General features: G+C 45.1%; 1 long non-coding RNA gene across 1 annotated transcript in view; it reads left to right on the top strand.

Annotated features, from left to right (window-relative positions):
• The window catches only part of LOC124432547, a 57,571-nt gene that overhangs the window by 7,191 nt on the left and 35,845 nt on the right, over positions 1–14,535 (top strand). The window lies entirely within an intron of this gene.

The raw sequence follows: 14,535 nt of genomic DNA, 5'->3' as shown, positions 1-14,535 counted from the left end.
GGGTGCCTCTTTTTTTTCCTTATTTTATTTATTATTTTATTTTACTTTGTTTTTCTGTTGTTGTTTCCATCGATTCGCTTATCTTTCTCGTAGAAAACCGGCGAACTGACGATAATATATATATATATATATATATATATATATATCCTTATCGTCGTAACTCCTCCCGCTAGAAAGATATGAGTGTGATTTACAATCGATCGTTCGGTAAAACTTTCCTAAGGTAATGCATAATCTTTTACGTAAATGCTAATCCATTTCGATACGTCAATCGATAAAAGAGAATCGAACGAGTTTTACTTTAAAGAGACATCGTCATATAGTTACATACTTAACATATGTCTTACGTAGTAGTAATAGTAGTAGTAATAGTGTGCTACGGTAAACGTACCACATTCGAAAACTCATTCCATGAGAGGAATCGCTTTCGTGATCGTAATGGTTTACGCCTCGAGGGAAACGCGATCACCTTCGGTGCTCGGCAAAATTTCGAGAAGTTTCTCTCTCTCTCTCTCTCTTGAAATTTTCTCTTCGATTTCCTTTCCCTAGTCCGACACGATGGAAATCTCTATTCCAACCGATATAACGACGTTAATTCGCGAGGACGAGAGACTGCTTGTAAGGGAGTAGTAATGCCGTAAGACGGTAACCACTCCTCGGCTAGTTGCCGATTCGAGTTGTCTTCGAATGGAGGAATAGAAAGAGGTAGAGAGGCGCGAAAGGGGTTAAGAGAGAAAGAGAGAGAGAGAGAGAGAGAGCCACCGTGGCATCGGCAAACACAATACCCCTGCATTTACATGTGCATACAAACAGGGCGTCGAGAATTATACTTACGGGGAAGGATGCACGAGAAAGAGAGAGGAGAAGGAGTAGAAACGTGGAGGAGGAGGAGGAGGAGGAAGAGTTGGCTGGCGCGCCCTGACAAATGCGCCATAATATACGCGACTTCGATCCCTCCTCTTTCCTCCCTTCGAAATTCTATCGCAAAGACTTTGTTTCACGCGCCGGAAATATTTGTCGCGATTTTGCGATTTCTCTGCGGGAACGAGTTTTTTACTATATCCTACCACAACCCCCCTCTCTCTCTCTTTTTCTTCTATTTCATAGAGAGTATTCGCGATTCCGCAAGGGACGACAAAGTCTTTCCGTTCCTTATCGCGACATCTTCGATTTACAATCGTTCAACGCTTTAAAAAAAAAAGAAAAATGAATCCGCGCACACACAAATATATATATTCTTTCTTTTTTTTTTTTTTCTTTTCTCTCTACCTTTCTTTCCAGATTCTCGTAAGATATCCCATGAGAAAGAGAAGATCGAAAGAGCGTGAGAGAAAGAGAGAGAGAGAGAGAGAGAGAGAACTAACGCGTTTGAGCAACCCTCTTATAAAATGCGCGTGTGTGTTCCAAGATCAATTACTCTATCGCTATTGAATAATAATAATACAATGCGAAACCGCTCGACGTGCATACGTTTAGGCGTAGGTACTCTCGTGGCACCGTCTCGCCTTTCTCTCCTTCTCCTCCTCCTTCTTCTTCTTCTCCTTCTTCTTCTCCACCTCCTCCTCCACCTCCTCCTCCTCCTTCGTCTCTTTCTTCTCACCGCCGTCGGAGGAGAGTCGGGCCGTTCTCCGGGCCGCGTATAAAGTTGCCATCGTGCGTTCGTCCGTGGTTGTTCATTCATAGTGGTCCGGTGAATGGCGCGTCGAGAACACCGTATAGTAAACGTATACTATACACGAAAGAAAGAGAGAGAGAGAGAGAGAGAGTGTACATCGTTTATCTCTCTTTCTCTGTTGAGAGAGTTATCGAGCGAGATACTCATTCTTATTATTCCTCTTCGTTTTCACGCACGAACGCTTACAAGTCGAAATTATAATAACCCTTTTTCCAGATGATTCCGCTGACTCGAGCGATTCAACGAGAGAGAGAGAGAGAGAGAGAGGGAGAAGTCCTCGAGGGATTTTCCTCGTCTTCTTTTTCTTCAAGTTACCTTTTTCTTTTTTTTTTCTTTTCCTTTTCTTTTTTTTTTCTTTTTTCCTCGTCGAGCGAGAGAGCTCCTTGTATGTAAGCGCACGTATCCGTGTAACTCCACCCGTTACGCAGCACCTTTTTTGTCCGCCTTCGCATCCTCGAGAACTCCTCGAGAAAACGAGAACCATGCGAATAACCGAAAGAGCTCGATATCGTTCTCTCTTTTTCTTTCCTTTCTATCTATCTATCTGCCTCTTTACGTTCCCCCTCTTTCCCTTTGCGTATGATGTCATCGTCAACAAGGCCGTTCCAAAAGGACCCAAAACCAAATCGCTCGACCGGTCTACTTCATCGATGATTCTCTTGCTCTCTCCCACCACTCCAACTTCTCTCCCACTATCATTCCTTTTCTCCCACATTCTTTTTTCGTCTAACTGCAGTTATGGAAATTTTATATCTCTCTACTAGTCGTCGTTCTTCGACCCAGAACATTTTGTCCCAACAAACCACTCTTTCCCTTTCTCTCTCTCTCTCTCTCTCTCTCTCTCTCTCTCTCTCTGTCTTTCTCTTATGTAACAGGAATAAAGGTGGTGACAGAATACTCCGCAGAAAGATTCTCTAAAATCGTAGATACTTGAAAAGGAGGAAAATTTCCAAGGAAAAAGTAAGATCTTTATCTAGCGTCCGGGCACGTGCCCGAAGAGGACAAATCCCTCTTCTTTTCATTTTCCCCTTGCCCATTTTCCTTCCGTCCTACAAAAGGATTCGAAATTGCGAATCCTCCTTCTCAATTATTATTTTTGTTTCTTTCATGTCCCTTTATTCCCTTTCTCTCTCTCTCTCTCTCTAGTCCTTCGAAAAGCGTCTCTAATGAACCGGTCGAGTAGGTCGAAACATCGAGCTCGTATAATCGTCTTAAAATCTCGATTCGAGTATCATACTTTTTGATCGTCGTCGTCGTCGTCGTCGTCGTCGTCGTCGCCGTCGCCGTCGTCGTCGTAGCGATGGATTAACGGGTGGCGAAAAAGCCGTCTGACCTTTCGAAAAGTCGTTTGACAAGCGGAATCACATGCAAAGAAGATTCTTGTCGGGGATACTAATCGAGTAAAAATTCACCGTCGGTAAGCAGGTACGTGAAGAGGAGAGAAGGTAAGAGAAAGAAGAAAGGGTCGAAGAAGGGGGCCCCTTTTTTCGCGAGGTTCCTTCTAGAACTTACCGGCAGAGTTTCGAAAGGGGGATAAAAAGAGGATGAGGATGGATGATCCAGGTTCGTGGATCGCGCGTGCGAATACCTATTCTGTCACCACCTGGAAGGATCTTTCGGTTTGTTACGAGGAGATGTCGCTGATAGATCGAATCATAGAGGAAAAAATTAAATCGAGTCGAGTATAGAGACGTAAAGGTCGTAAAAGTAAAGTGTGATTATCGAGTCAGAGTTGCCGGCAGGTGTTCGGAGGAGAGACATACGCTAATACACGCGCCTAGTAGTGGGTCAAGGACTCGGAATGTTGGGCAGTAAAGGTATCCCCCTCTCGCGGACACGTCAGAGCCGAAGGAGGAGTTAGTCGGGAGTAGGAGTAGAAGCAGGAGGATGAGGACGAGGTGGAGGAGGCCCTCTCGGAGGATCTCCTCTCTATCTCTGATGCAACCGGGTCTGACCCAGTCTCGTTTCCATGCCACGGCGCAACACGCTGGCGCGCTGACCTCGCCCTTGCCAAGTAGAGAGGAACACACCATAATAAAAGCCGCCGTAAGACAGTGGGAGCTCGCCTCCTTAGATTACCCAGATAACTTTACCCGTGGCCGTGTACGAGCTAGCGTCATTCATCAACCAACCCTTCCTCGGACAACTCGCTCGAAATTCTCCTTAGGGCGGACACGCGCGGAAAAAGCTCTCTTTCGGCTTCGTGACTACCTTAAACCTTGGATACGCACGCGCACGTATATGTATGTATGTACGATAGAGAGTAAGAACAGATAACGAACGGGCCAAGATAATTCTTCCTCGGGCACGTTGCGAGAAGTCGCATGAATGAACCCGCTCTCTTGCTCGCCTTCGCTTTCGCCCTTTCTTTGTGCCCTTGCCGAGCGAACACGGGAGTACGGGTGGCTGGCTTCTACCGAACGTGCAAGGATCGATAAGAACGCGACGATCCTTATGAGATATAGACCGACTTGTTAATCGTCGACTTGTATCATCCACTTGTTGGAATAAGACGAAGATAATATGCAAGGAAATAATTCGTCGCGTTCAAAACTAAGAGTGTCCCCATCAATTCCTATAACGATTATTCAAATAGCTAATTTTTTTCTCTCTCTCTCTCTCTTTTATGGAAGAAAAACGGAAATAAGGAGGTACGTAAAACCTCTACGTTCGGTTCTTAACACCGTGAAATCTATTCCGCGAGAAGGAAAGAAAACAAAAAGAGGTTAGTGACTTCCGGGGTTCGGCGTATCTACTTCAATCGGGTTCGAGATGGAGGTTGAGGGACCTATTTCATAGAGGTCGAAAGAAAGAAAGCCGCTACCACCTCTCTCGGCCAATTACCTCCAATATTGTGACGCGGATTAGCGTCACGGCACTCTGAGATTTGCATCGTATTTGCATAATTTTGGTTGCATCTTTGCAACACCGTCACCACAGCACCACTACCACCACCATCACTGCGTCTTTCTTCTTATTCTTTTTCTCTCTTTGTCGTAGTATTTCGGACGTTCCACCGGATCTCTCTCTCTCTCTCTCTCTCTCTCTCTCTCTCTGGAATAGACGCGACGTTTGAAAATTTACACGGCATTGGATCTTCCGTCAGCGTCGCGTTGCTTCGAAAAAATTCGTGGAATCGAGCTGGAGGCTCGAGAAAGGGCTCCGAAAGAGGCCCCGCGAGAGGACTCGTGCGGCCCACGCGCATCTCTCTCTCTCTCTCTCCCTCTCTCTCACACACACACACACACACACACATATACACTCCTTCTTACTTCTTCTTAGTTGGAGCTGGTGTGTTCTTCGGTCCGAACGCGCCGTCGCTGTCGGCTCTCTCGTACAACTGGTTTTTTAAACGCAGCCAACGACGATGCCTATACCCGTAGCTCTCTCTCTCTCTCTCTCTCTCTATCTCTCTTTCTCTCTCTCGCGTGCGCTTTCTACGTCTTCTCCTGTCCCAGCCGATAACTCCGTCCTTCTCGTTCCCTTCGTACCTTCTTCTTCCTTTTTTTACTCCTCTTTATAATCGCCAGTCGCCAGTACTCCGGGAACCGGGACCGGGACCCGACTCTCTCGCCTCTAGCCGCGGGCATTCCACGACGCTATTTCGCAGCAGCTCCTCGAAAACTCATCCTCAATCTGTCTCTATCTCTTACACGACGTTAGATCCCAAGAAGGGAGAAAAATATCATAAAGGTTTACCACGATCCACTTTCCAAAAGTCTAATGCAAAAGTCCATCCCTTTTATGTAGTCTCGTTAGCAAACATCCTTGACTCGTGTCCGTTAGCTAGATAATAACGTTCGAGGTTCCTGGTACTTGGCTGTCCGGCCTCACTCCCCTCATCCTTCCCTCTCTCTCCCTCTCTTCGAAATTTCTACGTCCATGTTAAAAAGGAATGCACGCGAGAAGAACGTGAAAGAAAATAGACGATCGACGTAAGCGTTAGTCCGCGGGAAAGGGCAAACAAATAAGGAATACTTGGAAGTTGAAACGAATCTCTGAGGTAATGGCGGCTGTTCGTCGGGCTTTTGTGCCTCGAGTATCCTCGTTGCCGACTCCGATCTTCGTCTGGTCCCCGACCTTCTTCCTTCCAGGCTTTCTCCTCTCTTCTTTCACCTCCTCTATTCGTCTTGCCTAAACGTAAGAGTTCTTCTAAGTTTCTTCTACGTTCTACAAACATGTCTTCTTTTCTTTAAAACCTCGAAGAGGCAAAATAAGAGTCGGTCCTCGAAAAACTGATCCTTGAAATATTACGGGTCTCTCTCTCTCTCTCTCTCTTTCTTTCTTGCCAGCAAGAGATAGACTCGATCGATTTAACGCTTACCAAGAAGATCGAAACGGTTGTCTCGTAGCTAGACTTTTAGATATCCGTAGACTGGGTTTTGTAACTCGACAGTAGAAAACCAGTCTCCCTGTCTGAGTCCCACTCCTTTCGAATCGAAGAACGAGCCGCGTAAGAGGCAGCCGAAGAATGTTTTCTTTGCGATCGCCAACGACGATCCGCTCGCGGATGCTGCGGGACATGGATCGCGAGGAAGAATGTCGTAGGCCTACCGACACTACCGATATTTTTCTCTCTTCTATCGATCGGCTTTCGTAATCGAAAGAAATTATTAGCACCGTATAGTTATCCATCTTAAGTGAATCCAGATAATCGACTTTTCCACGACGAATCTTTCTTCATTACTATGTCTTTTTTCTTTCTCTTTTGCACCTTATATCCCTATTCGAGCCTGACACACAGAGCCTGATAGTTAAAATTTTATCCTCGATTCTTGGCAACGAAAGCGGCCGGGATATATAATGCCAACGCGTTAATACGTTGAAACAGGTGACATTCCACTAGAACGAAGCTTTTTTTTCTTTCCGGATAGCTACTTAAGCCGTTCGATCGTATATCTAATATCGGATTACGCGGACGGAACGCGCGATTAAACGCACATGGATATCGCGCAATATTACATGGACTCGCGGCCTCATAATCTCATACCAGTTCTTCATAAGTTACGAACCACTAATGAGCACGATCTATCCGACTGACTCTTGGGCAGAGGTGACATGCTTTTCTCTACTTTTTCCTCTTTTCTTTGGTTTTTTCTTCTTCTTCTTCTTCTTCTTCTTTCCTTATTCCTCTTCCTTACGCAACATTATTTTCCAGGCAACGTGACTACACGAATTTCTGCGGGAAAGTTTTGCAACGAAGCAGAGAGAGAGAGAGAGAGAGAGAGAGAGAAAGGAAAGGAGGTTAAAGGTTAAGGTTGCCGAGGGTGAAACGAGAGAGGGTGAATTAGCGGTTTATTCGATTATTGTAATTTACTTGGCAAACACAAATAGTAGGAAAGTCTGGCGGTGAACTCTCCTCGCCCACGCGCTCATAGACGATAAACTCCTTGTGTTTGCACGCGAACAGAAACGAACGCCGATGAATATCGTTCGTTTGACGCCATCGGCAAAACTCACTATCTTTAATGAAGTTCCCTTGACTTTTGTATAAGAACAAAGAGAACGAAATTTTCGAGTTAATATTTTTAGGAAAGAATGGACTCTTTCTCTCTCTCTCTCTCTCTCTCTCTCAATACCTCCGTTACTTGCAGGAGCCGTTGAGGATAAGGAAAAAAACCGTTGACGCAGGTCGAGCGATGGTCGTCGAAGAAAAAGAGCAGGGGGTTGTTCTAGCATTCATTCGATCGAAGAATGATCGATATGCATACGGTTAAGCGTAAAAGAGAAAAAGAGAGAGAGAGACAGGGCACGGTTTTTCGGTTGGTGCCTCGTTTGAATAACAGTGGAAGAAAATTTCCCTAAACGGTTCCGGGCCGGCAGAGAAAGAGTGAGTGAATGTATGTGTATATGTGCGTACGCGAAAGAGAGAGAGAGAGAGGGAGAGAGAGGGAGAGGGATGTAGCATGGTAGCAGCGTTCAAAACTCGGCTCGAATTGCCTCGCATAATAAAAGAAACACATTAACTCGGTCCGCATTCGCTGGATGCTTCTCGTAAGATCTTTTTCGGGAGTGTCGGTGGCTCGCTCTAACCACGTGCTGATGTGCTGCTAAGTCTTCCTTAGGGTCTCTTAGGAAAAAGCCGAGGCGACAGGAAATGCACGGTGCGAACCGTCTAGTTGCACGTTGAGGCACCCTCCCTCCCAAGGCAACTACCTGCTCTACCTGTTATATCGATTTCGCGCCTCACTCTCCCAAGAGCAATGCGCGGAGATTTTCCTTGCTTTGGGGGTTACTCGATTGAGTAAGACGGGAGGGACAGATTTCGAGAGGTGAAAATATACTGTATATATATACGTGTGTGTGTGTGTGTGTGTGTAGGAACGCGATCGGGTAGCACGCTTTCAGGACTCGAGTATCGAGGTATTGTAAAATACTTGGTAATAGTTGGAAGGAGACACCTCCTGGTAGGAACAGGTCTGCACCAAGCCTGTCACCCGCACCTGGAGGAAGTGCCATTGACGCGACATCGTTGTCCTCTTCATCCATGTCCTTTTATTCCTCTCTCTCTCTCTCTCTCTCTTTCTTTCTGTATGTACATACATAGTTTTTACCTACGTAAGAGCGTGTGTATCCACGTCGTATAGATCGATTCTATTTTACAATTGTTAGTAAATGTTCAAGAAAATTGAAAGAGATCAGAAACTAGGGTGTCCTAACCTTTGTGTTTTAATCGATTAAATGCCACCATGGATTTCTTTATCCTAAGAAAAGATCTTTGGATGCAAATTTCGAAATGTACAAACTTGTACGGAAGCTGCCACGCGCGAATACTTTCTCGTTCGAATAGACGAGGTGTCTCTAACAGTAAATGCTTATACACATGCGAGCGCACACACATGCACACAGAGAAAGACGCGTGCACAGTGGTACGCACTCACGCCCTTTCGTAAACAATTTATTAGATAGTCCCGGATAACTGGCAATGCTAATAACGCAGAGTCCGGTTGAGGGAGGAGGAAGAAAAGTAAAAGAAGAAGAAGAAGAAGAAGCGATAAGAGACTGCGCGCGGTCGGAGGCACGAACGTCACACCGAACATTTCCGGGATATCTCTTGGTATTCCTGGAGTTTAGAGGAATCCTCCTACGCGGAACGGTTGGTAGTTTGAAGTAGAAAAATATCGAATCTCTTGATCCTGGTTTACGATGACGATTCTAATCGAACCAAACGAAATGTTTCTTCTCTTATATTCCTACCTTACCTAACCTAACTTCCTGTCCGTCCAATGACACGCATCATTTGGAATTCAAGCATCTTTAAAAATTAAGAAACGAAAAGGACCCTTCGTATTAGCATGACATTTTATTTCTTCTTTTTTCCTTTTTTTTTTCTTCTTCTTCTTTTTACGAGTATAACGCAACAACCTGTTAAGGTTATTATGCCAAGGTCGAGTACAGGTCCATCGAAAGGTGGGTCCGGTAATTTAAATATTATGTCCCATTGGTTTCTCATATTTTTCGGGAGGTCGCACGATCCGATTCATCTAAGGCACCTGTCCGCCCTTGGTCATTTCTCGGGGGTGGACGTGGTCAGATCATCGTCTGCTAGTCCGTCGACGTATCCCATCCATTCGGGAGTGCTAACAGGTTCATGTGAATTAGCATAATCGTCATAAAGCATGCAGGCCTCGATGAATTATTTATCTGTCGGAAGAAGAAGCGGGGCTAGTAAGGAGAATGAGGAAGAGAGAGAAAGAGAGAGAGAGAGAGAGAGAGTGCAAAAAACCAGAAGAGGAGAAGAAGAAGAAGAAAGGTTGTAAAGATCCTTCCTCCTTCGCTTTCCTTTCCCTCTCTCTCTCTCGCTCTCTCTCTCTCTCTCTCTCTCTCTTTCTGCTGAAGCATTTGCATATTACGGCTGGTGACTTTAGGTAGCCGATCCCCGCGACGCTTCGCATTAATTCCTGATTCCACGACGATGACCTTAACCCACCGTAGGACCCAACCGTAGGATCGGAAGTTTTCTCTCTCTCTCTCTCTGTTTAATTCAGGTGCGATCGGTAAACACGAGTCTGACTTATTTTAACGAATGTACGGAAGAAGGAAGGAAGGAACGCGACACGTCGATTTTAAATGGTCCGATACGAGGTCGTCCTCGCGAGAATGAAAAATCCGTTAGTAGCAACGGTTTCTATCGTGGGATACTCGATGATGACTAGGAGGAAGATGCGATTGAACCCTCTTCGGGAGCATCGCGAAGGATGATCGCTAACATCGAGCGTATCGGGCACTATAAGGGCACTCGTTCGATAGGCAAAACAGCCAGGTTGGTAAAATAAGGGGAAGCTACGAGACTAGAAGGCTAGATAGATATACCGTGAGAATCTTTCTCAAAGTGTTCTTCTTCTTCGCTGGTGGCAACCAGAGACTAGAAAGAAAGAGAGAGAGGAGAGGAGAGGTTAACGCGGCTTTATTATAAATCTCGAATGATCAGCGAGCGAGAGGACTAAGAAGGAGGAGAGACAGCAGGGAGGAGATAGGAAGGGGGCCTTCGTAGGGGTAACTTTTGCTGTTTGAATAGGAAGAGCTCAGGTAATATGCCCATTTGAATATACCTGGTACGAGCGTGTCTCTCATCTCTCTCTCTCTCTCTCTTTCTGGCCTGGTCGTTGCATAATTTCAAATTCAAGGGTGACTGGGGTGGGAGAGAGTGGGCTAGCGTGCACGCAACCCTTCTTCTCTCTTCCTATCTGGAACAATAAATGCCTCCACTATGTAAGAGAAGGAAGGGTGAGAGCTAACCTCCCTGTAGCTCTCCGGTAGCTTCGGACGGATATATCCTTCCTCAGGTAAGTGCGATTTTGCATACATCTCCATATGTTATATATATATATATATATCTTCTTCTTTTTTTTTGGCGCGTTTAAAGGACCAGGTATAGATCCGTATGGTGTCATCCCTATGGGAAAATATATGCAAGCCATTGTGACCCCCTCCCCTCCCCTCGCCCAAAGTCCAAGAGAAGGGAGAGAAAAGATCACACCCCTGAGAGATGGATGCTTCGTCTTTGCTTCGCGAGATCCAATCCTTAGGGCTAACCCTTTTTCCTGCATCCATCCCCCACCCTTATCCTTCCTTCCTTCCTTCCTTCCTTCCCTTTCCTTTCAATTTTCTTTCCGCAGACACGAGATGATCGTGCATACGTAAAGAGTTTTATTCCTCTTCGTCTATCTCGAACGTTCTCATGTCTCGAACAAACGTAATGAAAAGACCGATAGAAAAGATCGAAAGATCTCACATTGTTAACCAAAGAAACCAACTGCTGTGTTACTCCTAGCAACTGTTTCTTCTACCTTCCTTTAGCCGTTTCTTTTTCGTTGATTTAACGATGTCAACGGTTCATAGAAAATTTTCTCCATTTTTTTTTTTCCTGCGATTAGAATGTTCCAATAGAACGTCTTAGAATTCCTATGAAACTTTACGAGTTTCTTATCTAATGGGAAAATAAAATTCGATAGACAGATAGACAGAGAGAGAGAGAGAGAGAGAGAGAGAGAGAGAGAGAGAAAAAGGGAAGAGAATATAAGTGTGTCTGTAGCGTACATGACAGGTGTAAACAGGGCTACGTCCTTGCACCTGATGAAATTAAAATGAACGTAGTCATCTCATTTTCATCCTCATTAATACACGAAGGAACAAGTGGGCTAACGGCTTCCTACGAGAGAGAGAGAGAGAGAGAGAGAGAGAGAGAGAGAAAGTGAAACAACCTTCAGCCCTTTCTCCCTTCAACAACGTGGGGAGAGAAGTTCGCATAACATTAGAGACGATTCTTCTCTTCTCTTCTCTTCTCTTCCGTTTTCCTCGGCCAGGGCCGTGTAACGAGCACCCGTTCGACGTACAAGCTGGTTTCGTTGAGAAAAAAACGTTGCGTGCTCCAAATCTATCTCCCTACTATCTCTGTCTCTCTCTCCTCTTTGTCTTCCTTGTTTTTTTCTCAACGGTCACGGAGAGGGTCCTCTTTCGGCCTCGGCAGCAATCCCGTCGACCTCTGACGGTCGCGTGCCAACTAACCACCTATGAAACAGCCCGTGCCGAGCAAAAGCTATGCTAATGTATGCCGCGTATGCACCGTTCGTGTGTGCATATGCACGTGCGGTGCATTCCTTCGCAAAAGACCGAATGAACGGACCCCGACACTTTTTCCACCTTTCCGTAAACTCGATCAAATGAACGAACGAACGAACGAGAGAAGACGTTTCGGACAAGGTGCCTTTTAGCTCGATGACCCACATCGAATCACCTCTCTCTTTCTCTCTGTCCCTTTCTTTTTTCTTTAAAGAAAAAAACCATTCTATAGGAGGATCCTTGATCGTGAAAGCGAGCTAGTGCCAGTACTCCTCTCTCTCTCTCTCTCTCTTTCTTTCTTACTTGGGTAAGAAACCGCTCACTTGGTAAATGAATGCGATAGTGATCGTGTTATTAATAGCAACGGCACGACGATAATAACGTCTACCGTCCACCACTCAGGCCAAATATTTCTTCTTCTTTTTTCCTCCAAGATTTCTTCTTTTTTATTTATTAATCAGATGCAGCGTAATATTAAGCGATAGTCTATAGATCGAGTCAAGAGAAAGAGAGAGAGAGAGAGAGAGAGAGAGTGAGTGAATAACGGGTGACTCGCGAGGTCATGAGGAGAGAAAATATTGTATTAAAAACGATATGGAAACGATAAAAGCGTCGTGATTAATGATGCCGCGTGTGGTGAAGGATTAATGGTTAGGACGACGATGACGACGTCGATGTTCTCTTGTCGTTCACTACTGTTATTCCCTAAACAGATCGGTCAAAATACCTACGTATAATGTTTAAATGCGAATTAACTTTACGAATAGAAAAGATTTACCTCGAACGGTAGTCAAATTCAAAGGGAAAGATAGTACGTCTCTAAAATTGCTTTGAAGTCTCTCTCGCTCTCTCTAGTCTAAGTCTAAAAGATAGAAGATCTCCGAGTAGGATGAAGTTGGGAAAACGCAAGAAGATGGCTCGCACGCGATCCGTTATATCCGCCAAAACCAGTCGTCTCAGCGCGAGTGCGTCGCGTGGGCGCAAACCATTCTCTCTCTCTCTCTCTCTCTCTCTCTTTCTCAGTATATAACGTGCGTGAGTGAGTGCGTGTACGAGGATCGTCTGTAGCCCGGGGCCCAAAACGCGCATCTCTTTTTCTCTCCTCCTCGTTCTCTTTGGTTCCAGAGAAAAAAAGAAAGAGAGAAAAAGAGAGAAAGAGAGAGAAAGAGAGAGAGAGAAAGATACACTCGCCAAGAGGAAAGCAGACAAGGCCTACCACGATGCCGATGCTGTCTTGGGGGATACGCCTCGTCTTGCTCTCTCTTTTTCTCTCTCATTTTCTATCTCTCCTCTACATACATATATATATATATATATCTGTTTTTTTTTCTTGCTCATTCACCGAGAGCGTGTTTACGCGATTCGCGGATAATTCTTGGCGCTCTAACGTGTCCTCGGCGAGTTCGAAACGAATTCTCGTACACGATTGTAGGAATCGATACTCCTGGGCCGAGTTCGGAAATAAAATAAAAATGGAAGGGAAGCAAAAAAAGAAAAAAGAAAAAAAGAAAAAACGAAGACAATAAAAAAAAAAGAAACAAAGAAAAAAAATAGAAAAAGCAAAACAAAAAAGAGGTAAAAAAAGAACGGAGCAAGTTTAACATATAGAAGAGAGTCACCTCACCGAAAAGGTGTATACCTAACTATGTAGCTATGCATACGCGTGACTCCACTTTATACCAGGGATATCCATTTTATTCGTCGCGATCTGCGTATCCGAAATTTTAATCGAAAGCCGCCGGTACTCTTGCAATTTTAATATCATATACCGCAAGCGTGTACGCGCGACTGCCTCCGATGGATTATTTAAGGACCACTCGGTTATTGAAAACCGAATATGCGATTGTATCGGTTCAGCGAAATTTCATTCGCTCGAGTAGAAACGAACGAACAAACGAACGGATGGACGGATGGATGGATGGACGGATGGATGGATGGATGGACAGACGGACGGACGGACGGATAGATGGATGGATGGATGGATGGATGGATGGATGGAAGCGAAGGCCAGAGTTTTCTATGTGATTTCTCGTTTAGAAACTACCTCTCTTTCTCTCTCTTTCTCTTTCTCTTCATTCTATCTCTCCGTTGCTTCGAAAGAGAGAGAGAGAGAGATAGAACCGGTCGGAAGAATTCTCTCGCTCGTCGAAAGACAAGCAAAGAACGTCGAAGCTTGTCGTCGACGTGGCCCGAAACTTTGTACCCGTCGTATTTGCGTCGTAAACTAAGACTCTCGCGCGTCTAATTCGAAGTCCATCGTGAACCAGCATCATCATCATCATCATCGTTCTCGTCATCGTCATCATCATCGTCATCATCATCCTTATCCTCGTTCTCTTCGTCGATCCTCTTCCTCGTTGAATATATATCTACCTATCTACCTTACACACATATGTATACATACATACATAAATTCTTACTTACGTACGTACGTATTAAAGCAGATACATTATACACGGCTAACGTTGAATCTGTCGTTCCTAAGTGCACCGTCGACGTAAGTACTTATCCTCCTCTGTGCCGAAGAAATCACGAAGGAATTAATCCGTACTCTCCCCTCTCTCACTCTCTCTCTCTCTCTCTCTCTCTCTCTTTCTATCCATTCTACGAGCTCTCTCTCTCTCTCTCTTTCTTTCTCGATATTCTCGCACGTTGACAGAAGGACGCGAGGACGTCGTCGTTCTCGTAGTCGACAGGGCGTGAAACGTTCAGCAGATAACGAGAGTGGAAAGGACATTCCGGTAGTCGGCTTGGCGAGCCTTTCTGCTCGCTCTTGCAACAAACTTCGTAAGAGAAAC

This window comes from Vespa crabro, chromosome 25 (genome assembly GCF_910589235.1).
Source record: "Vespa crabro chromosome 25, iyVesCrab1.2, whole genome shotgun sequence".
In the NCBI taxonomy this organism is placed as follows: domain Eukaryota; kingdom Metazoa; phylum Arthropoda; class Insecta; order Hymenoptera; family Vespidae; genus Vespa; species Vespa crabro.
This window is presented reverse-complemented; position numbering and strand designations above follow the sequence as displayed.